Consider the following 23,740-nt stretch of genomic DNA (forward strand, 5'->3'; position numbering starts at 1 on the left):
ATTATCATACGCTTTCTCTAGGCCAATCAATGCAACATGCGTCTCCAGTCCCGCTTTTGTGCGTTTTCCAAATATTAGTTTCATTGTGAAGATGTTGTCCATTGCCGATCTTCCTGCTCCAAATCCTGCTTGTTCTTCTTGCTGCTTGTGGGCTGTTTCTTTCTCTACCAGATCTTCTAGTACCTTCGAGTACAGTCTTCCAACGAAAGGGATCAATGTCAATCTTCTATAATTATTTGGGTCATTACATGACTCTTTTTATGCACCGGTCTTATGTGACATATTTTCCGTTCCAGTGGAACATCTTCTCCATTTCAAACAGCCACCTTAACATCTCCAGCAATTTCGGCGGTCCAAATCTCACCAGCTCTGGATACATTTAGACACATCCTGGTGCCTTCTTCATCTTCCACGTCCTCCCAGCCGCTGAAAAACTTTTGTATCCAAAACCCTTAATTCCTCCTATTGCGTCCTCATCTCACAACTGCTCGAAAATTCAGCCGTATTTTCCTGGAACAAATTCTTAAAGTACGTTGCCCATTGACAATCATTAATATTATTATGATGTAACTTGTCACTCGCTGACAATCGCACTGATTTGATAGTTCTCCATGCCTCATCACTACGAGCCCACCAATCATCCTCTCTACATATTCATATTTTTCTTCCCACGCCTTGTTTTCCTCTTTTTGATACTTCTCCTTTTACTTCTCTATTTAGTGTCCTGTCTATATCTTTACTTTGACTGTCATTCTTATTCAGGAACGTCAAAAAAGTTTCCTTTCAATTACTGCATTGATAGTTCTCCATGCCTCATCACTACGAGCCCACCAATCATCCTCTCTACATATTCATATTTTTCTTCCCAAGCCTTGTTTTCCTCTTTTTGATACTTCTCCTTTTACTTCTCTATTTAGTGTCCTGTCTATATCTCTACTTTGACTGTCATTCATATTCAGGAACGTCAAGAAAGATTCTTTTTTCCTTTCAATCATCTCTGATATTTCTGTATCCCACGAAACTGGTTTCATTTTCTTCTCGTATTCTCCAAGAGCTTCTTTCGCTACTTCATCTATGCCCTTCTTTGTACGCTCATATTCCTCCTCTACTGTTGTCTCCGCACTCCGAAGTTCGTTTACCAGTCGCTATTTGTATAGGTACCTAGTACTATCTTCTCTTAAGCTGACCAATTTATACTTTATGATCCCAGGCTGGTCAGTTTATTATGCCTTTTTCTATTCGCCAGAAAGTATAGGGAATATAAAGTTTACATTCCACCAAATGATGATCACTTTCACAATGTACCCACTTTTAAGTCAGACATCTTGAGTTTTTAAATGGCCTTCTGCCTCAGATTAGATAATCAATAATTTATTTCAACCCAATTGTATGGCTATATCATATAAATTTATGTATATCCTTGTGAGCAAAGAATGCATTTTCTACTCGTAGTTCATACCGTTCCAATAAATCCACCATCCTATTCCCATTCTTATTCCTAACATCATCAACATACATTGCAATACATTTACTATTCCTCTCTTTACCTACTCTGATATTAAAATCTCCTGCCAATATCTGTTCATGGCCACTTGGAACGGCTTCTATAGTCTCTGTCTTCATCTGTTCAAATCTTCTTTTACTTTCAAAGGCGAGTCTTCAGTAGGGGCATACACTATGGCTCTAGCTCTCAGATTGAGCTTTCTCAACCTTTCATTAACAGCTTTCCACGAGGGTGCAGATTTTGACCAGGGTTTGTTTAGAATGATGGATACTCTTGTTCTCGCCCTACTGCTTTTGTCCACTCCACTAAAATAATGCGCGAATTCAAACCGATATTTGCAAGCGTTATCTTTCCTTCTTGTTTCGGAAACTACAGCTACATGAATGTTGCGCTGCCGTACATCCATTAGATCTTCTTGATGTTTATTACGGATGCTCTGTCCATTACAGATACCAAAACGGAAAGTCAGTTTTCGTTTCCGGTGCCGAATTCCATTAACACAATCCGAAAATAGAGGCATATTACTGATTATTTTAGCTGGCTTTCTTTTTTATCATCGTACAACCCCCAACTAAGAGGACGACGGTAGGATTTGACATCAGGGATTTGTCATCAAGGTTTTTCCTCCCCTAGTAAGAATGGCTTCAACACGCCTCAGAGTTCTTCCTACTCTTTGATGAAGAAGATGGGAAAGGTTGGTTTTTTGATTCAGGGGTGGGGATCAAACAACGAGGTCATCGGTTCCATCGGATTAGGGAAAATGGGGAAGGAATTCAGCCGTGCTCTTTCAAAGGAACCATCCCGGAATTTTTCTGATCAGGATGGCCGGACGCGGATGGGAAAGGAATAACTAAGGATAGGAAGAGAATCTCAGTTACTTAGTTCACCCATAGGATCTTGTGGATAAGAAAGCGAAAGGAAAGGCAGTGGCACACTGTTGCAGGACATTTATTCTGGCTCTGAGCACTATGGGACTTAACATCTATGGTCATCAGTCCCCTAGAACTTAGAACTACTTAAACCTAACTAACCTAAGGACATCACACAACACCCAGTCATCACGAGGCAGAGAAAATCCCTGACCCCGCCGGGAATCGAACCCGGGAACCCGGGCGCGGGAAGCAAGAACGCTACCGCACGACCACGAGCTACGGACACATTTCTTCTGTCTGCTCAGCCAGGGCCCGTTCGGCAAGGGTGACCTTACCGGCAGTTAAGCTATCACCGACACCACAGCCTCCACCTTAATCGGAGCACACAAACCTCCCCGTCTCCATGGACAGTGCTTCGTTAATGTGGGAGAAATGTGTATGATGCTGCAATTTATGAATAACATAAAAATTAGATTAAAGAAAAAAAAGTTGCAAATATACAGCCTATGCGAGCGAAGCAGCGGGCGCTGTGCTAGTTACAGTATATGCAGGACTTCACCAGATATGAATGTGACAGAAGATGGCCAAACGTTTATAAAAAGTAGGATTTGTAGCGCACATCGGGCAAGGCCTGAGCTATTTACCTTAGCGTCGTTTACAGAGAGCGGCTGGCGCAGCGGAAAGAGTATGGAACGATAACCCGAGGGTCGCTGGATCGAGTTCCTAAGCGGAAATATGTTTTTATTTTCAGTTTTTAATTTACTTGCGCTGAATGTGAACCAAATATTCCTCAATACATTTTATAAACTGTGGTGTCACCGCCAGACACCACACTTGCTAGGTGGTAGCCTTTAAATCGGCCGCGATCCGTTAGTATACGTCGGACCCGCCTGTCGCCACTATCAGTGATTGCAGACCGAGCGCCGCCACACGGCAGGTCTAGAGAGACTTCCTAGCACTCGCCCCAGTTGTACAGTCGACTTTGCTAGTGATGGTTCACTGACTACATACGCTCTCATTTGCAGAGACGACAGTTTAGCATAGCCTTCAGCTACGTCATTTGCTACGACCTAGCAAGGCTCCATATTCTTCAAGAATGTATTCTGAACTGATAATATTGTGAATCATGTACCGTCAAGAGCGACGTTCGTCATTAATGGATTAAAGTTAAGTATCAAACTAATTACGTCAGCTTTCTGAATTCTAATTCCTTGTCATGTTCCAGACCTCACGTCAGTATAATTCTTCCCTCCTCACGCCAGCCTGCGTGAGCTAAAACGAGTGCATTTCGGCCTCCATTCGTAACACGGTGTTGGCTCTTCAGGCAACACATTATAAACATTTTCGTAAAATACATGAAAAGAAAAGGCAAAATAGATTTGGGATTGCAAATAAATTTCTACGGGATTGTACTTAGAGCGTCTACGAGAAACCTGCAAATAACTTTCCAAGAAGCAATTGTAAAACAAGCGTGCAGGACTTCGCTACGAATGATTAGCTGCCAAACTCTTCGATAAGAGAGAACCTTTTATGGATTTAAACCACGTTTGTTTTTCCTTAGAATCTTTAAAACATAGATGTAGGTGCAAAGCCAAAGGCCTTGCGACACTGGTAACGCAGGTTCCCTTCGGATCACGGATGTAAGGCGCTGTCGGATTTGGCTAGTCCTTGTGTGACAGCCCTTCCAGGTCTGTCGAGTGCTGTTGGCATGCAAGGTGTACTCAGTCCTTGTGAGGCCAATTGAGGAGCTATTTGACTGAGAAGTAGCGGCTCCCGTCGCGAAATCTGACAACGGCCGGGAGAGCGGTGTGCTAAGCAAATGCCCCTCCATATCCACATACAGAGACGCCTATCGACTGAGGACAGCGGTGTGTACCGTTGGGCCTTCCGAGGCCTATTCAGCCAGAGTTTGGTGTACTTTAGTTTTTTATGTAATTGTAAAAATGCGGCGTTTGTAACGTGTGCGAGATGTCGATAAAACTACCGCTTCCCCTGTTTTTACGACGAATATCACCCTCGGACATGTAAATCTACACCTGTAAAATTAATGCAAGTTTCTTATTTTCTACACGAAGTTCTCGGATGCGCCTTACAATCCCCGCCTGGAAATTTGTTTTGCAATTCCGCATTTCCCTTTGTGTTGACTTGTCATGCGTTCTACGAAAATATTAATAACTACAATAAACTGAGCGTTATTTTGGTTTATTTGCAGTATAAGTAACGTAAAAACTGAAAATAAAAAAAAAAGTTTCTGCTTAGAGACTCGACCCCCACGACCTTCTGTTTACCGTTCTGTGCTCTTTCACCTGCACCGACCGCTGCATGGCAACTATTCAAACATTAAGTGGGTCATGCCGCTCCCGATCCACGCCACAAATGCTATTTTCTCTTAACGCTCGGCCATCTGCAGTTCCCTCTCCTGTCACCTTAATTTCTGGCCAGTTCCTGAAAATACAATAAATTTGTACTAAATCAGTGATGACGAGTAGGTGCCGTCCACTTGTGAGTTCAAAATTATTCTGGAACATCGCTGAATGGCTTTACAAGTTAGCCCCTTTAACGTTGAATACAAAGAAGATATACTTGGTTGTAAGAGAGAGCATTAGAAAAGGCCTTTAAACAAATAGGGATTCGCCTAAAGTGATTTAGGAAACCAGGATAAACCAATATGTGAGATCAGTTTGCTAACCACACCACCGCCACCTCACTCGATTTGAGCAGCTGGCAGTGTATTATTGCTGCCGTAGAAGTTAAATATGCTTTTACTACATAAGAGAAGTTTTTGAAATGAACAGTGATTTTGAGATGAAAGTTACGTAGTTAATATTAAGCTGCCTGACGTCGGTGCAGACTGTGGGCTTTCAAATAAGCAAATGATAAAAGGATGTGAGATGGCTCTGGTGTGGTGGCCCTCAACTACGTACTCTCCGACTCAGAGTTGAAGTATTAAAAGTTTTGGCTGATTTCGTTGTCTAGGGGCTGGGATACATAGTTGCCGCTTTACAGGCCAAATACTGCTGAGTCTACAGTATACGATAAGAACACACACATGAATCGAATGATCGAAGGTTTCTATGACTCATCAATTGCGGATTATGAATGTAACATATAAATTTATAAGTGATAGATTGCAAATAAATAAAATCTGCTGTTACTATCTTAACGACTTTAAATGATGAGTACGATAGCAGAAATACTTTTGAGAATGCGGTATATTCCTGCAAAACACTTACTGATGTCGATGGTCCAGCAATTAAATAAAATGTAAGTTGAATAACAGGGAAACAATAGATTCCTACAGCACGTAATTAGTTATCAACACCAACAGAGCTTGCTAGATATTCACTTCTAAACGCACACTACGTCTTCACTGTAGAAGCCACGGAAATCTCACAAGTGCACAAGTCGGCACTACGAAGTATTTCTATCTGGTGCGACCACGCAGAAACCGCTCCACACTCTCCAAGTCTGTCCCGCGGCCGAGCGTCCGTCGCGTCGTCACGTCCAGTACCCCCTGTGTCCCTCGTGACCGTCCACAACTGCCCTCAGAATCCCCCTGTACTCTCTCCAAACGATGCTCTTCTCCCACTTCCATCCAGGCTCCCCATTCACGAGCACTGTGATTGGCTACAGCGCTCCCTCCATGTCTCCAAACCAACGCTTACTCACAAACGTATTGAAACGCATACGAAATGCTGGATTTACATTTAAACACTTGAAATTAAATAAATATTCCTACGGATGGACCATAAACACGTTCTAACACACATTATTAAATACATAAACAAATTAAATAAACACACAGGATTATTACAAATGATTGAAGCGATTTCACAGCTCTACAATAACTTTATTATTTGAGATATTTTCAAAATGCTTTGCACACACATACAAAAACTCAAAAAGTTTTTTTAGGTATTCACAAATGTTCGATATGTGCCCCTTTAGTGATTCGGCAGACATCAAGCCGATAATCAAGTTCCTCCCACACTCGGCGCAGCATGTCCCCATCAATGAGTTCGAAAGCATCGTTGATGCGAGCTCGCAGTTCTGGCACGTTTCTTGGTAGAGGAGGTATAAACACTGAATCTTTCACATAACCCCACAGAAAGAAATCGCATGGGGTTAAGTCGGGAGAGCGTGGAGGCCGTGACATGAATTACTGATCATGATCTCCACCACGACCGATCCATCGGTTTTCCAATCTCCTGTTTAAGAAATGCCGAGCATCATGATGGAAGTGCGGTGGAGCACCATCCTGTTGAAAGATGAAGTCGGCGCTGTCGGTCTCCAGTTGTGGCATGAGCCAATTTTCCGCGGGCTACGCGTGAAACTAGCCCGCACGCGTTCAACCGTTTCTTCGCTCACTGCAGGCCGACCCGTTGATTTCCCCTTACAGAGGCATCCAGAAGCTTTAAACTGCGCATACCATCGCCGAATGGAGTTAGCAGTTGGTGGATCTTTGATGAATTTCGTTCTGAAGTGTCGTTGCACTGTTATGACTGACTGATGTGAGTGCATTTCAAGCACGACATACGCTTTCTCGGCTACTGTCGCCATTTTGTCTCACTGCGCTCTCGAGCGTTCTGGCGGTAGAAACCTGAAGTGCGGCTTCAGCGGAACACAACTTTATGAGTTTTTCTACGTATCTGTAGTGTGTCGTGACCATATGTCAATGAATGGAGCTACAGTGAATTTATGAAATCGCTTCAATCATTTGTAATAGCCCTGTATATCAAAGGAATAGCAACAAAAGGTTGGCCAATAGACTAATGTCTCTGTGATTTCTAAAACACAGTAAATATTTAACCAATTTCTTTGTCAATAGTAATATCGGATACAAACCAAGACATAGATGAATAAATAGATTCATAAGCATGCTGCTACTGTTTTTTCGTGTAACTGTGGAGAACTTATTGCCTACTCGATCGATAGTAATCGGCCACTTTGACCTCAAATAACTCATGTACTATTCAAGTTACATGCCTGTAATTTATACCAATTTAGGTTTCACTAATAGCTTTCTAAAGACATGTAGATCGACGAAATCAGATGAACTGTTTAGATTTTGGAAATTCGTTGCAGGGTGTTACTTGTATAATTTACAGTCAGAAACTAAACTTTAAACTAATACAGATATTGAAAATCTGATTACACCATCCGGATCGTCGTGCAAATAATGGCAATGTACATGTTTCTTTTTGAGGTATCATCATTCATCTGGCTACTATTAATTTCTATACGAACTGTGAAATGTCTGCCATTAAGGTTTCACAAAGTCCTCCATCTTTGCAACTCCCAGTGTGTCTCCATCAACACAGCGTCACCATGGAACTCCTAGCCACGCGGCTGGACCGGCCGTTGCGCGGCATCACGCGGTTGCTAAGCTAACCTTCGGCACCACGTGGTGGCTGCCAGGCCGTGACCCGCCGAGAGGCCCCAAGCTCGGCCACGCCAACTCAGAACTTACAAAGGGAACCTCCCCATCGCACCCCCCTCAGATTTAGTTAAAAGTTGGCTAAGTGGATAGGCCTTGAAAAACTGAACACAGATCAATCGAGAAAACAGGAAGAAGTTGTGTGGAACTATGAAAAAAATAAGCAAAATATACAAACTGAGTAGTCCATGCGCAAGATAGGTAACATCAAGTATAATCTGAGGTCAGGAGCGCCGTAGTCCCGTGGTTAGCGTGAGCAGATGTGGAACAAGAGGTCCTTGGTTCAAGTCTTCTCCCGGGTGAAATGTTTACTTTATTTATTTTCGCAAAGTTACGATCTGTCCGTTCGTTCATTGACGTCTCTGTTCACTGTAATAAGTTTAGTGTCTGTGTTTTGCGACCGCACAACAAAACCGTGTGATTAGTAGACGAAAGGACGTGCCTCTCCAATGGGAACCGAAAACATATTGCCCACGAAATACATCTCACGTATTCCCCACAGTCGTTTAATGAACAAAGTAAGAGCATATGGACTATCAGACCAATTGTGTGATTGGATTGAGGAGTTCCTAGATAACAGGACGCAGCATGTCATTCTCAATGGAGAGAAGTCTTCCGAAGTAAGTGTGATTTCAGGTGTGCCACAGGGGACCGTTGCTATTCACAATATACATAAATGACCTGGTGGATGACATCGGAAGTTCACTGAGGCTTTTTGCAGATGATGCTGTGGTGTATCGAGAGGTTGTAACAATGGAAAATTGTACTGAAATGCAGGAGGATCTGCAGCGAATTGACGCATGGTGCAGGGAATGGCAATTGAATCTCAATGTAGACAAGTGTAATGTGCTGAGAATACACAGAAAGATAGATCCTTTATCATTTAGTTACAAAATAGCAGGTCAGCAACTGGAAGCAGTTAATACCATAAATTATCTGGGAGTATGCATTAGGAGTGATTTAAAATGGAATGATCATATAATGTTGATCGTCGGTAAAGCAGATGCCAGACTGAGATTCATTGGAAGAATCCTAAGGAAATGCAATCTGAAAACAAAGGAAGTAGGTTACAGTACGCTTGTTCGCCCACTGCTTGAATACTGCTCAGCAGTGTGGGATCCGTACCAGATAGGGTTGATAGAAGATATAGAGAAGATCCAACGGAGAGCAGCGCGCTTCGTTACAGGATCATTTAGTAATCGCGAAAGCGTTACGGAGATGATAGATAAACTCCAGTGGAAGACTCTGCAGGAGAGATGCTCAGTAGCTCGGTACGGGCTTTTGTCAAAGTTTCGAGATCATACCTTCACCGAAGAGTCAAGCAGTATATTGCTCCCTCCTACGTATATCTCGCGAAGAGGCCATGAGGATAAAATCAGAGAGATTAGAGCCCACACAGAGGCATACCGACAATCCTTCTTTCCACGAACAATACGAGACTGGAATAGAAGGGAGAACCGATAGAGGTACTCAAGGTACCCTCCGCCACACACCGTCAGGTGGCTTGCGGAGTATGGATGTAGATGTAGATGTAGATATCTTGCGCATGGACTACTCAGTTTGTATATTTTGCTTATTTTTTTCATAGTTCCACACATCTTCTTCCTGTTTTCTCGATTGATGTGTGTTCAGTTTTTCAAGGCCTATCCACTGTGCCAACTTATAACTAAATCTGAGGTGGGTGCGATGGGGACGTAGCTGAAGGCTATGCTAACTATCGTCTCGGCAAATGAGAGCGTATTTGTCAGTGTAGCTTCGCTAGCAAAGTCGGCTGTACAACTGGGGCGAGTGCTAGGACGTCTCTCTAGACCCGCAGTGTGGCGGCGCTCGGTCTGCAATCACTGACAGTGGCGACACGCGGGTCCGACGTATACTAGCGGACCGCGGCCGATTTAAAGGCTACCACCTAGAAAGTGTGGTGTCTGGCGGTGACACCACACCTACATTATTAATTGTTCCTCTACTGATCAGATGCGTTCTATGCTTTTACCAACAAAAGGGCCTATTACAAATTATTCACCATTCTCAGTTTTCTAGGTAATTGCTCTTTGCGCGTACATATTGGCAACTTAATCTTGGCAAAGTCCCTGACCTGGTTCAGGTAAGTGCGCTTATTTGTGAGAAATCTTTCAACTTATCCTAATGAAATCTCTCACGTCGTAAGGACACAGTTCAGAGTCTATAAAAAGTACACAAATACGCCTAGACAAATACCTATTAGCTAAGCGGGCAGTCTCACTTTTGTTGGATTTAGGGGATACTTCTCACATTGCAGCAGCTTCAGAACAGACTTTGTTCGGATTTATAAAAAATTCCTGACAGGATCTGTATGTTAAACGTTTTTTACCTCTTTGTAATACTGAAATTTTAAACTGTGTCCAAAAATTTGTGTTCGCAGTAAACGTTGTAATTGTGTCCTAAACTCAAGCGATAACGCAATATTGCATGGGTTCTTTACGATAAGATAAGCATCTTTTCGAGTTAACCATCTGCCCGTCTCCCTAAAAAAATAGCAGTCAATTATTTAATCATAATCTTTTCTCTGATATCGGTAGCTCCTTCGGTATCTCTGATTGCCAACAGTCGAATAAACACTTGCTTCTCTAGTGTCTGTTAGGCAGTTATCACGATAAGCCAGTAATGTCTTGTTAAGCGTCCGATAAATAGCCCGATAATTGAATGAGCTTCTGAGATTTATACCGGAAAATTACCCAGTTCTGAACGAGAACAGCTGTTATCTTTATCTTCTGCTTTCCCGTGCGTTCACAGGAAGCCAGAAATGTCGGGGACATGTACATATTTTATATGAACTTGCGACAAAGACCAACGGTAAACTTGTGAAGATAATCATCCATTATTTACCTCATACCTGCTCGACAGCATCACCGCAAACGTGTTTCCTTATCTTCATTCCGTAATGTCGAAGAAGTGAAAGACAGATTAGAATCTTTCTGCATTTCATTACTCCTTAGAGCGTTCACATGCTATTGCTCTTCCTAAATTTGGATTCGGTGGGCTACGTTTCAAACTCGTAGTTGGTCTCTTCACCTTGTCGTCTGTGGTTTTGGTACCAACTGTAGGACTACACAGATGGTGGTAACTAGCCGCAACGATCTTCTAAACTTACAGAATAAAAACAGTCTTGACTGCGAAGTTATGTAATATCAATGACGCGTTTCACCCTTTTGGGACATCATCAGATTGTTTAAAAGTATGTAACCCATCAGTCATAAAGCCATATAAAATGGAAAATTGAGCCAGCAGTAACTGCTCCATTTTCCCTTTTGTATGGCTTTACGGCGGAGAGGCTACATATCCAGCTACTTTTACGCAAACTGATGATACCACACGGGACTCGCATTCTGGAGGACGATGGTTCAAACCCGCTTCCGGCCGTTCTGATTTAGGTTTTCCGTGATTTCCCTAAATCGCTTGAGGCAAATATCGGGATGGTTCCTGTGAAAGGGCACGGCCGATTCCCTTCCCCATTCTTCCTTAATCCGAGCTTGTGCTCCGTCTCTAATTACCTCATAGTCGACGGGACGTTAAAGACTAATGTCTTCTTCTGATGATGATGCCCGAAAAGGGTGAAAATGGTCATGAATACTAAATAAGCTCGCAACTGAGACTCTTTATGTTCTGAAGTAATTCCTGAAACTCTTTTTGTTCTGAAATAGTTCGAAACTGGTTGCTGTAGCACCCTGCTAAAATGAAATGGAATAATTTGCATCTTCTAAAATGTTTATGAATCAGATCTTAGTCATCATAGAAACCATTATTCTTTAGTTAATATTTATAGAATTTTCCAAACATCTTGCGCTAGAAGAAGTCAAGATATTTGCTGTTTGTGATCAAATAAGTAGAAATCTAAAGTCGCGAAGAATTTAAAATGAAAAATAAATGGGAGTGTGAGGATTGTTTTATTTTATATTTTCGTTATTGAAACGGAATATAGTGTTCAGAGCAGATATGAAATGTTAATAATGATGTCAAAGATGACATCAGTGGACTTTATATATGGAAGAATTTTATCAAATATCGATGCACCGTTTTTTTCATAAATCGTCAGAATATTACTGATTGTGTATCGGAGAAACAGTATCAGTATTTCTGAAATGGAGTTATTTATTAATGAAAAGAATGAGTCTTCTTTTGTTGTTAGGTGTAAAACGTGAATGTTACAATTTAATTTTTTTGTACTGTGCATCTACATCTACATCTATAATCCGCAAGCCACCTGACGGTATGTGGCGCAGGGTACCTTGAGTACCTCTGCCGGTTCTTCCTTCTATTCCAGTCTCGTATTGTTCGTGGAAAGAAAGACTGTCGGTATGCCTCTGTGTGGGCTCTAATCTCTCTGATTTTATCCTCATGGTCTCTTCGCGAGATATACGTAGGAGGGAGCAATATACTGCTTGACTCTTCGGTGAAGGTATATTCTCGAAACCTCAACAAAAGCCCGAGCTACTGAGCGTCTCTCTTGTAGAGTCTTCCACTGGAGTTTATCTATCATCTGTAGGTGTTCAATAAGGAATGCAACACATTTTTTTCCTGAAAGCAGGTTGATTTCACCCAGGATTCCAAAACACCACGTTATTCATCACTCTTTTGGATAGAGCACCCTATTTTTCGACATGATATCTGTCCAGTGCGACGACTTTATACATATTAGTCGGAGGACCTGTATGCCCACATGGTCGACGCACGTCTTGCTGCACCAGTGACCCTTCGTCATCCACGTACTCGTTCCAGCGGAGTGCATCCTTCATTCTTCTGAGGAGAGGTTGTGTGGTGCCACTCCATGGATTGCAGCTTTGTTTTCGGTTAGAAATGGTGAACCCAAGTTTCAGCGCCTGCAGCGACAAAAAAAAAAAAAAAAAAAAGTCTCGATCAACCTCGTAACGCGCAAGTGATTCCGCACAGATGGTCTTTCGTTGCTCTTTATGTTTAGGCGACGAGAAACCCAGCGAACACACACCTTTGAACACCCCAACTGGTATACGAGTGTGTCAACACTGCCAGCAGCGACGTACAGTTGAGCAGCGAGTTGACTAATTGTGATCTGCCATTCATCTCGAATGAGTGTCCGCACGTTCCTGTGGAACGCACCTATCTCTTTATTCATATGAAGTGCTGAGTGCTATTGACAAGAGGTTTCAGATCGATTCCGTATTTCTGGGTTTCCGGAAGGATTTTGACACGGTACCACACAAGCGGCTCGTAGTGAAATTGCGTGCTTATGGAATATCTTCTCAGTTATGTGACTGGATTTGTGATTTCCTGTCAGAGAGGTCACAGTTATTAGTAACTGACGGAAAGTCATCGGGTAAAACAGAAGTGATTTCTGGCGTTCCCCAAGGTAGTGTTACAGGCCCTTTGCTGTTCCTTACCTATATAAACGATTTGGGAGACAATCAGAGCAGCCGTCTTCGGTTGTTTCCAGACGACGCTGTCGTTTATCTACTAATAAAGTCATCAGAAGATCAAAACAAACTTCAAAACGATTTAGAAGAAATATCGGAATGGTTCGAAAAGTGGCAGTTGATCCTAAATAACGAAAGTGTGACGTCATCCACATGAGTGCTAAAAGGAACTCGTTAAACTTCGGTTACATCATAAATCAGCCTAATCTAAAAGCCGTAAATTCAACTAAATACCTAGGTATTATAATTAATAACAACTTAAATTGGAAGAAACACATAGAAAATGTTGTGGGGAAGACTGTGTTTTATTAGCAGGACACTTAGGAAATGTAAAAGACCTACTAAAAAGACTGCCTACACTACGCTTGTCCATCCTCTTCTGGAATACTGCTGCACAGTGTGGGATCCTTACCAGATAGGAGTGATGGAGTACATCGAGAAAGTTCAAGGAAAGGCAGCACATTTTGTATTATCGCGAAATATGGGAGAGAGTGTCACAGAAATGTTGCAGGATTTGGGCTGGACATCATTCAAAGAAAGCCGTTTTTCGTTGCGGTGGAATCTTATCACGAAATTCCAATCACCAACTTTCTTCTCCGAAATCGAAAATATTTTGTTGACACTGACATACATAGGGAACAACGATCACCACGATAAAATAAGGGAAATCAGTGGTCGTACGGAAAGATATAAGTGTTCATTCTTTCCACGTGCTATACGATATTGAAATAATAGAGAATTGTGAATGTGGTTCGATGAACCTCTGCCAAATACTTAAATGTGATTAGCAGAGTATCCATGCAGATGTAAATGTAGATAGCAGGAGTTCACGGCTGTGTGCGGCCGGCTGGCATCTGGGATATCGGACAGGTTTAAGCGACCTTATTGCGATGATGACGAACGCCTCGCCCAACAACTCATCGTGCTTCTGTTCACTTCCAGGTTTCCATAGACGTTCTGCAAGCAGGGCTACGAATATCTGCGATGATCTGGGTTTCCACCAAAGAAACTCAAAGATAGCTCTCTGCTCGGAACGCACCTCAGCTACAGACGCCATTTTGAGGGCTGTGTGTAGCGCCATGACCTATCAGAGCGTCATAAGACTTCCGGGGCCGAAGAGGGAATATTCCACGATGTCTCACAACAAATTCTGCATTTTGCAACCGAAATTGGCATTACTTATTTTTTATTCAGATAGTTTTCTCAATGAATCAAAATGATTTATTTTAAGTTAGTTCAAATAAAATAACTTTGTGATTGACAGATTGCAGTAGGAAAATTCATTGTTGCCTGTGTAGCCATGCTTGACAAGCATCTGCATAAACACCAGTCACAAACTTATTTCCATAAAAGTTTGCTTTATTGTAAATTTTAAAGTAAGTTTACAGAGGTAGTTAGGTACACTCAAACTGGATTAAAAAACATATACACACGAAAAAGTTGTTCCTGTAAAATGAAAATCGTAAGTGGAATTCAGCACCCTTAGTATTTTGCAACTTCTACTTAGTATCTTAGTTCAATGTTGGCATAAATGAATCGTTTTATTCTGTTTCTTTATTGTTATTTCACTCACCAAAATGGGGCGGGCTGGCAGCAGCACAATACGCCGTTCTTCAGCCAAGAGAGTTACAGAAAAAAAACAGTCAAATGAATAAATAACACATAATATAGAATGGTATAAAGTGATGTATAAACAAGAACAAAAATACATGGTAGATTTAAAAACAAGATAGACGAGAGCCATACAGACACATGCGTAGAATGAAACTGTGAGTCGACACGAAAACAAAGAAACACCACAGTGGGAACATAAATGAATGATGCTTGCGACACTGCTGGTGCTGGTGGAACATAGCACTGCACACACGAGCCATATCTTAGTACAATAGTAATAATTTTTGACATAATTATGGTACATAAAAGTCGTACTTAATATTTAACATAAGTAGCAGTCAAGATTGCAAAAAAATTGTTTTTAATTCTGGTTATCGGTATCGATCTTTAAGACCATCCTCAGGGCATGGATCCAGATGATGTGAGGAGACAATGCACGGAGCCACTATCTGATAATGCCGACTGACATCAGTCATCAACTGGTATCAATTGGTATCACACAGCGGTTCCGTGCACTCCGTCCTCCTCTGTAGCGTAGTGGTAGCGTTACCGCCTACCGCGCAGGGGCCCGGGTTCGATTCCCGGCAGGGAATCATTGACTCGCAAGTCGGCGAAGTGGCGTCAACTAAAAAGGACTTGCTATGCGGCGGCCGAACTCCCCCGAATGGGGCCTCCCGGTCAACAATGCCATACGATCATTTCCATTCTCAGTGCACTCAATCCTCATGTCGCCTGAAGCCCTGGTCTGAGGATGGTCTTAAGACTGAAACCGGCGACCAGAATTAAAAACGATTTTTTTTGCCATCTTGACTGCTAGTTTGATCAAAATCGGTACATTGGCTTATTAACTTACTCCACAAGCTATAAAATATCAAAGAAGATGCAATATGTCCATTCTTCTTGTGCAGTAAAACATTTCACATTCATCACATCAATTGGGTTTGACTGAACAAATGGAGGTATGTGGGTAGTTCCAGACAAGGAAAAAAATGAAATGAGCGGATGGCATCATTGGCTGGGAGGCCCCTATTCGGGGAAGTTTGGCCGCAAAGTGCAAGTCTTATTTCATTCAACGCCGCGTTGGGCGACTTGCGCGGCGCTGATGAGGATGAAATGATGATGAGGACAACACAACACCCAGTCCCCGAGCGGAGAATAATCTCCTACCCGCCTACCCAGCTAAGCAGGAGGACCCAGACAAGGAAGTTAGTTACCAACTCTATGGGTTCAGACGGAGTGGAGCTTCACTAACTAGACAGTATTAAATACATGGGGAATTAACCGAGTTGCTCGGAGTTAATACAAAATTACATCTACCTTTACATCTACATACATACTCCGCAAGGCACCGTACGGTAAGTGGCGGAGGATAAGCTCTACTACTGATAGCCATTCCCTTCCCTGTTCCTTATGGGAAATACGTTTTAGCGGCAGTACAATCGTTCTACGTTCAGCTGCAAATGCCTTGTCTCCAAATTTTCTCAACAGTGTTCAGCGAAAAGAAAGTCGCGGTCCCTCCAGGGATTCGCACTTTACGAGTGTGCATCTCTGTAACACTCGTATGTTGATCAGATCTACCGGTAACAAACCTATCAGCCCGTCTCTGAATTGCTTCGAAATCTTCATCTGAGCTGCTGGGGATACCAGACACTCGAGCAGTATTCAAGAATGGGTTGCAGTATTGTTCTTTCTATATGCGGTCTCCTTTACAGATGAACCACACTTTCGTAAATTTCTCTTAAACGAAGTCGACTAATCGTCTTTCCTACTTTCGTCCTTACGTGCTCGTTCCGTTTCATATGGCTTTGTAACTTTACGCCTAGATCTTTATAGACGTCGCTATATTAAGCAGCACACTACGAATGCTTTATTCGAACGTTACACTATTATTTTTCCTACTAACCTGCATTAACTTAAAATTTTCTAGATTTAGGGCAGGTTGCCTTTTATCACAGGAACTAGAAATTTTGTCTAAGTTTTCTTATATCCTCCCAAGTCACTGAACGACGGCATCTTTCCGTACACCACAGTATTTTCAGCAATCAGTCGCAGGTTGCTGCTCACCCTCTCCGTCACAGCATCTATGTATACAGAGAATAAGAGCGATCCTGTCACACTCTTGACGATACCCTTGTCTCTTACGAACAGTCAACGCCGAGTACGACGTATTTTTTCGTAGACTTAAAAAGTCTTCGAGCTACTCATATATCTGAGAACCTATTCGTATGCTCGTACATGCGTTAACAGTCTGCAGTGGGGCACCGCATCAAACGCCTTTAGGAAATCTAGGAATATGGTATCTGTCTCTCACCCTTCCATCATAGTTTGCAGGATATCATGAGATAAAGGGCAAGCTGAGTTTCGCACGAGCGATGCTTTCTAAATCCGTGCTTATTTATGGACAGGAGCTCTTCCGTCTCAAGGATATTTATTAATTGGTGCATAAGGACGTAGCATTTTCAATAAGTTCATTAAACACAAAGATACACATAACAGACTTTAGTCATCAATAATATGTTCTGCTTCACTATTTACAACAGTCTTCCAATATTGGGGTGAGACACCTGTTAAACCTGCTGGCCAGAACAGGTGATTAGGATTGTGGAAAGGGCCAAATATGGTGTCGGTCAGTTTCACTTCAAAATTGTAATTTATTGTAATTTAATAACACCTTTAAACCGAAACGGCACATAGCCGCCGAACCTTTACAACTATGAGTTTTAAAATCCAATTCTTTCATGGCTGAAAGCCTCCAAACAAGAAATCTTAAAAAGCAACAAGATAAATTTGAATTGACTGGAGACATGCAGTTAAGACTGCAAATTATATATCACAGGGGGGCGGAAAGCCTCAAGTGAAAAGTGGATAGAACAAACATCAAACATATACAAGATGCAATACAAAGGGCTGAAAGCCACAAATTAAATTTCAAAATTTTGAAATATATTGCCATAATCTTTTAAGGCAGAAGGCCGCAATGTTTTCGCTTAAGTAGAAGTTTTGAGAATAAGGCTTTAAGGGGCTGAAGGCCCACAGTTGATTTTCCAAAAACTGAAAAATACCTTAACCTTTAAGTTTCCAATGGGGGAACGCACATTAAATGAAAAAACAAAGCAACGACAATAACTAAATATAAGAATGAGGTTTTAAGCGGCTGAAGGCCCACAATTGATTTACATAAATTGATTTACCTAAAACACAATAAAATTTTTTTCTTTTAAAGCGTTGGCTATAATAGATTACCAACGTACCATTAAACAGTATAGTCAACTGCACTCAGACGCCTCCAGGTGGTGGGGAGGGGGGGAGGAGGGGGGGGCTGCCCTCGAAACATTAACATTCAGTTAGTTCACTTAGGTGAGACAGGTCGTAGGCCCACATACACTTGGTCTGTCGGTAACCCAACCAAGAGAAAGTTACTGACTGACCGACTAAATGACTTACTAGCCACCAATCGGTACATAAAAACTCAAAGACCAAACTGTTATGGACGTAATTATCCAAAATGAAATATGTATTAAGCTGTCAAAACTACACAACATGTTGGACAGCGACAACAGGTGAGCAAAGGACACTGCCTGAAATTACGTTAGTGGCCACGGCAAGTAACTGGAACACTAATGGCCACAAGGTAGAAAATTCCGCTGGTACACTTGAATTTGAAATAAGGTAATATAATTAACTTCACCAAAAGGAAACACTGCCAGAATTTACGTCAGTGGCCAGGGCAGGTAACCAGAACACTAACGGCCACAAGGCAGAAAATTCCGCTGGCGCACTTGAATTGTAGTGAACCAATATAGTTAATTCCACCTCACGCCGGCTCGATTTCACCACTACAAACCCTCTGTGTTGCTCACAGGAAAAACTCCCCGACAGCGAACCACCGAAACGAACGACACAACATGAATGGACGTGGCTTCGGTAGCTGAAACCACTACTCAACTTTGACATCCTGGGTCGCTGAGCCACGAAGCTCGTAGCGATCGGACAGCTCCAGACACGCTCCGACACTGCGCAGGGACCGCCAGCTGACCCAGCCGACTGCACCGCACGAAGGTATCCTCCCTGATCCGCAGCAACCGACCGACTCCCCTCAGAATGCCGACAACATCTAAAGTAGTCGTCAGTGGAAACAACACCAACTACACACACGACCTGAAAAACACTTGTACGAAGACCTGAACGATACCCAACAGTAACTAAGCACGCAGGAAGACAAATCGGGAGTCGATGCGCGCACACACACACACACACCCGACTATTGAACGATCGGCGAGGCAAAACGCGTCGTCCGGTAGGACGACCGACCGACGATTCACCAAGACCGCGGCCCAGCTCAAGTGATGCGTGGCGGCAGTGGTCTGGCGAGCCATGTCGACACAGACCTCATAGCTCCAACCCGACTGCACTGGTGCCGCATTACAACTCCCCGACTGGCAGGTCCGGACTGCGCTCCACACGCGTTCCAACTGACTGGCAGCCCGAACTCGCGACCCGATCTGGCTTACGACGGACAACGACCGGGAAGTAATAGCAGTCGACCAAAGATACTACGAGAGGGGATATATTGATACGCGCTGCTAGCGCCGCTCACGGTCAGGCAAAGCAGCAACACAGTGACACCAGTAATTTAAATTAACGTAGTGAGGTGGAAGTACGTTAAAAACAGGGTGTAAAATACATGCTGGTGGGAACATGAGCCACGCACGACTCATGAGGTAACTTTTAGGTTCCATGACTGTACAAATCACGTGGTTTTGAGGCGAAGAATTCGTCGTGCCATGTTGGGAAAACATTTTCACCCGGAAAGGATGTTCTTTGAAGGTTGTTTGATACAGAGCGGAAAAGGCGAAGATCTGAGAGGGAAGATCAGGTGAATGGGGTGGGTGAGGAATGACTTCCAGCCCAAATCCGGTACTGCGTTTCTCATCAGTCTAGCAGAATGCGGACGGTCTTTATCCTGGAGTAGCATCACTTCACGCAGTCTTCCTGATCGTTGCTCTTGGACTGGGTCTGCAAGACGTCTTAGTTGTTGGCAATAAATGTCAGCAATAATGGTTACACCTCGGAGAAGTAGTTCATAGTATACCATATCGTCGCTGTTCGTCAGAAGAATAACATTATCTATTGTGGATGCGCGCCTGTCTTTGTACGCTACATTGCTGCTTTGTTTGGGCTCAACCATTTCTTTCTTTTCCTTGTTTTAGTGTAAAGACCCCATTTCTCATCACCAGTAATAAAACAAGATGTAAATGGTCGGTGTTGTTCTCGAGCCAATGGATGACAAGCAAGCGGAGATGCAACCTCTGAATTTTGTGACTTTTGAATCTTCCCCATTGCGTAACAAATATCGCACGATGGTGGAATGATCACAGTTCATCACATTTGCCAGTTCTCTAGTGTACTGATGTGGGTCATTGTGGATTAATGCGTTCAACCGATCTTTATCAAGCCCAGAAGGTCTTCCTGAACGTGGAGGGTTACTAATGTCAAAACGATGCTCCTTAAAACTAGAAAACCATTTTCTTGCTGCGCTCTGTCCAATGGCATTATCCCCATACACGGCGCAAATGTTTCTGATTGCCTCCTCTGCTGCCACTCCTCTACTGAACTTAGATGAATATTTCGGAAACGTTTCGATTTCTCAACTTGGCATCCATTTTTCTAGCATCCACAGTTCCACTCACTTTCCCGAAATGACAGAATGACAATATGTAAACTCAAACAGTCAAGTGAACTACAAGTAAACAATGACAATTGGTAAATAAAAAACCTTAGCACCCGGAATACCAACATCCGAAACAAAAACGCTACGAACTTATACACTAACCTAATATTATTCACACTGAGAATATATTCAAGAACTGTGCACCTGTGTATTAGTTTGTAATTTTGTGGGTGCGTTCTTTTACCATTCTTATACACAAGAGTCAGCCGCGCTTTTTCCAACTCGCTCGGGACTTTGCGCCGATGAGAGATTAGCCATTAATGGTGACATACTTGTTTTCAGCTCTTTCAGTTGTCTGTTAGCATGTGCTCCATACAAGGGTCTATGTGACCATCAGACGACACTATGTTTTCTGTCTGAATAGTTTCTTAAACGCGACATTTAAATCTTCGGCTTTCCGTTCGCCGTATTCTATTGCCACTCCAGATTGGTCAACGAGTGACTGGATAGAAAGCCTTCGATCCGCTTAGCTATTTTAAGTAGGACCAGAACTTTCTCTGATTCTTGGCAAGATCTTTTGCTAGGGTACTAAGGCGGAGGTTGTATGTATCGCGCATCGATCTTTTACAGGAGCACGAACGCACGAATCTTTGCTAACTCTTGCCTCTCAGTTCATTGTCAAAGTGGGATGATAACAACGGCCTATCTGCTCTTCCTACTACAAAATGGTCTCCTAGACTTTTTTATTGATTCATTAACTTCAATAATCATATTCCATATGATATCATGGTCACTAATCCCTGTCTCTATACTGTCGCCGTCGATTATGTCAGTTCTAATTTTAGCTACAAAAGATGTAAATTATTTCCGTTGCTTGTGGGCTGTTGAACTAGCAGCTCAAGACAGTTTTCGGGAATCGTGTTCAAAGGAACTTCGCAAGAAAGCCTGTCTGTACCCCCTACAATGAAACCATAGACGTACCCATCTATACTCGATAGGTTAAAGTCGCCTCCAGCCAATGTTGCATGATTTGAGCATTTTCGCGTTACTAACCGTAGACTACCTTTAAACGACTCAAAACTGACAAAGCGTGGCCGGGTGACTACAGAAATATCCAACAATTAACTTGATTTCATTTAGCCCTGTTATACGCAACCAGATAACTTCACTGTCACACGCAAATTCCACCTCAATAGAGACATTTTTGTGAGCTGCAACGAAGAATACCCTTCTATGGCCTGCAGTCTGTCTTTCCGATATAAATTTGACGATTAGGTAAATATCTCAGAGCTTCCTACTTCAGATTCCAACCAGCTCTCGGTCCCAAGAATAATGTCAGTGTGAGAAGTTACGTGGAGGGCAGAATACTTCCACAGTCTATTGATAAAATTATGACAGTCGAAGTGTCTTTATTCTGAAAGCCGTTTGACTTCCCTTGCTGAATATCGACTGGCGAGTGTTCATCAGAACACCTCAAACTACCGCCTAGCCTAAAAAAAACCTCATGTGCACTCCACAAGTACTCTGCTACCCGAGTAGCTGGTTCCTTTGAATAGTTCGTGCCTAACCTGTCAAACGGTGTCACGTCACATAATTCCCCACTCGATAACGCAGGTCCATAAACCTGCCGCTAAGACTGTCACATGGTCGACGAAGCCTTTGCTTAAGACCCTCAACTGGGCTCCAAACCAAAGGACTCCGATCAACTCCGGGAACGATGCCGTAAACTGCGAGCTCTGCGTACACCCTGTGCGCGAGGCCAGCAGCCTTCACCACTTCCGTCAGCCGCCTGTATGAACTGTGGATGGCCTCAGAATCCAAACGACAGGCGTCGTTGGTGCCGACGTGAGCCACAACTTGCAGGCGATAGCAAGCTAGGCCTCCTCCACATCTGGGATAGAACCTCCAGCAGACATACCGAGTGCACAATGACTCTTTCCAACTATTTCTCTAAGGTGCTCCTTAACACGCCAGACGTTGGAGATACCGAGTTACTAGCATACCTCAGACCTCGTGTGCCTGCTGGAAACCTGCTGAAGGGACGGCCCCCTGTCCACTCATAGGCCGAATAGACGAGGCCAGTCGGCCAGCCTCCACATTGGCCCTACCCCTCGAACTAGGCGAACGTGTCACCAGCTGCCACTCACCTTATAGTGAGGGCGGATCCACCACGTCGGGTACACTGGAAGGTTTTCTGGCAGCAGACCCGCGGGCGCAGAAGCGATATCTGATGTGTACCATACGAAACGCCAGATTCGTCATCCTCGAGCACTTCGAGGCAGCGACCTGAGGGTGGCAGACTTAGCCAAAAACTCGTCGCGAACTGTGGCCAGCTTCCGCTGCGTCCTTACACAGTGCCCACACATCCTACCCATTCTAGTAGGGCTAACTGAAGAAATAAACTCTAAAAGCATAGGCAGAAACCCATGTATCCTACATGCTACCCTGCTGACGTATCGCTAACGCAAGCAGACGCCTTACTAAGCATTGTATCTAGTTGTTCAGAAGAAGTGACAAGTGTGCTGTAGACTGCCTGACTCTACACTCTACAGCTACAAAAATGCGAGATTACATCTCTTAAACAGAAAGATACGTACGAAATTTAGGAAATTTACAGGGTGTGTCGAAAAGAATCATCCGATTTGGCACGTCTATATTTCTGAAACTAATAAACGTATACAATGAATTTTGTTTTTTGGTGAACTGGAATCTCAAAAAGTTTTCTTTTTTCATGTCTTTTCATAGGTGTTGTATATGTCCTCCCTTCGATGCACGGCGTATGTCAATGCGGTTTTCAGATTGTTTTCACACTGCAACGAGCACGTCTCGAGTTTCTGTTTCTACAGATGCTGTTATGCATTGTGTCAGTTCACACAATGTTGTTGGTAACGGTGGCACATAAACAGAGGCTTTTATAAACCCCCACAAGAAATAATCACATACAGTCAGGTCCTGTGACCTTGAAGGCCATTAATGCAAGTCTGAATTATGTGGTCGAGTGCAATTGATCCATCTTTCAGTAATCCTTTGATATAAAAAATTGCCTTTACACAAACAAACTGTTTCTCGGAATTCTTCACGCCATCATCTAATGCTCTGTGCGGTAGGTGGATTCATACCATACCTACTACGAAAGTGAAGCTGAACATTTATTACTGACCCGCACTACGCAAAACGTAGAACGCAAAACGCTTTCTGTTGTTCAGACGCCATTTCCAC

At 43.0% G+C, this 23,740-nt stretch overlaps 1 non-coding gene across 1 annotated transcript; it reads left to right on the plus strand.

Moving 5' to 3' along the window:
- Nucleotides 1–15,373: 15,373 nt before the first annotated feature.
- On the plus strand, nucleotides 15,374–15,443 carry Trnag-acc (transfer RNA glycine (anticodon ACC)). Its single transcript has one exon. It is a non-coding gene; the product is annotated as a tRNA-Gly (tRNA).
- Nucleotides 15,444–23,740: the final 8,297 nt, after the last annotated feature.

Source organism: Schistocerca cancellata, chromosome 8 (assembly GCF_023864275.1).
Source record: "Schistocerca cancellata isolate TAMUIC-IGC-003103 chromosome 8, iqSchCanc2.1, whole genome shotgun sequence".
NCBI classification, from domain to species: domain Eukaryota; kingdom Metazoa; phylum Arthropoda; class Insecta; order Orthoptera; family Acrididae; genus Schistocerca; species Schistocerca cancellata.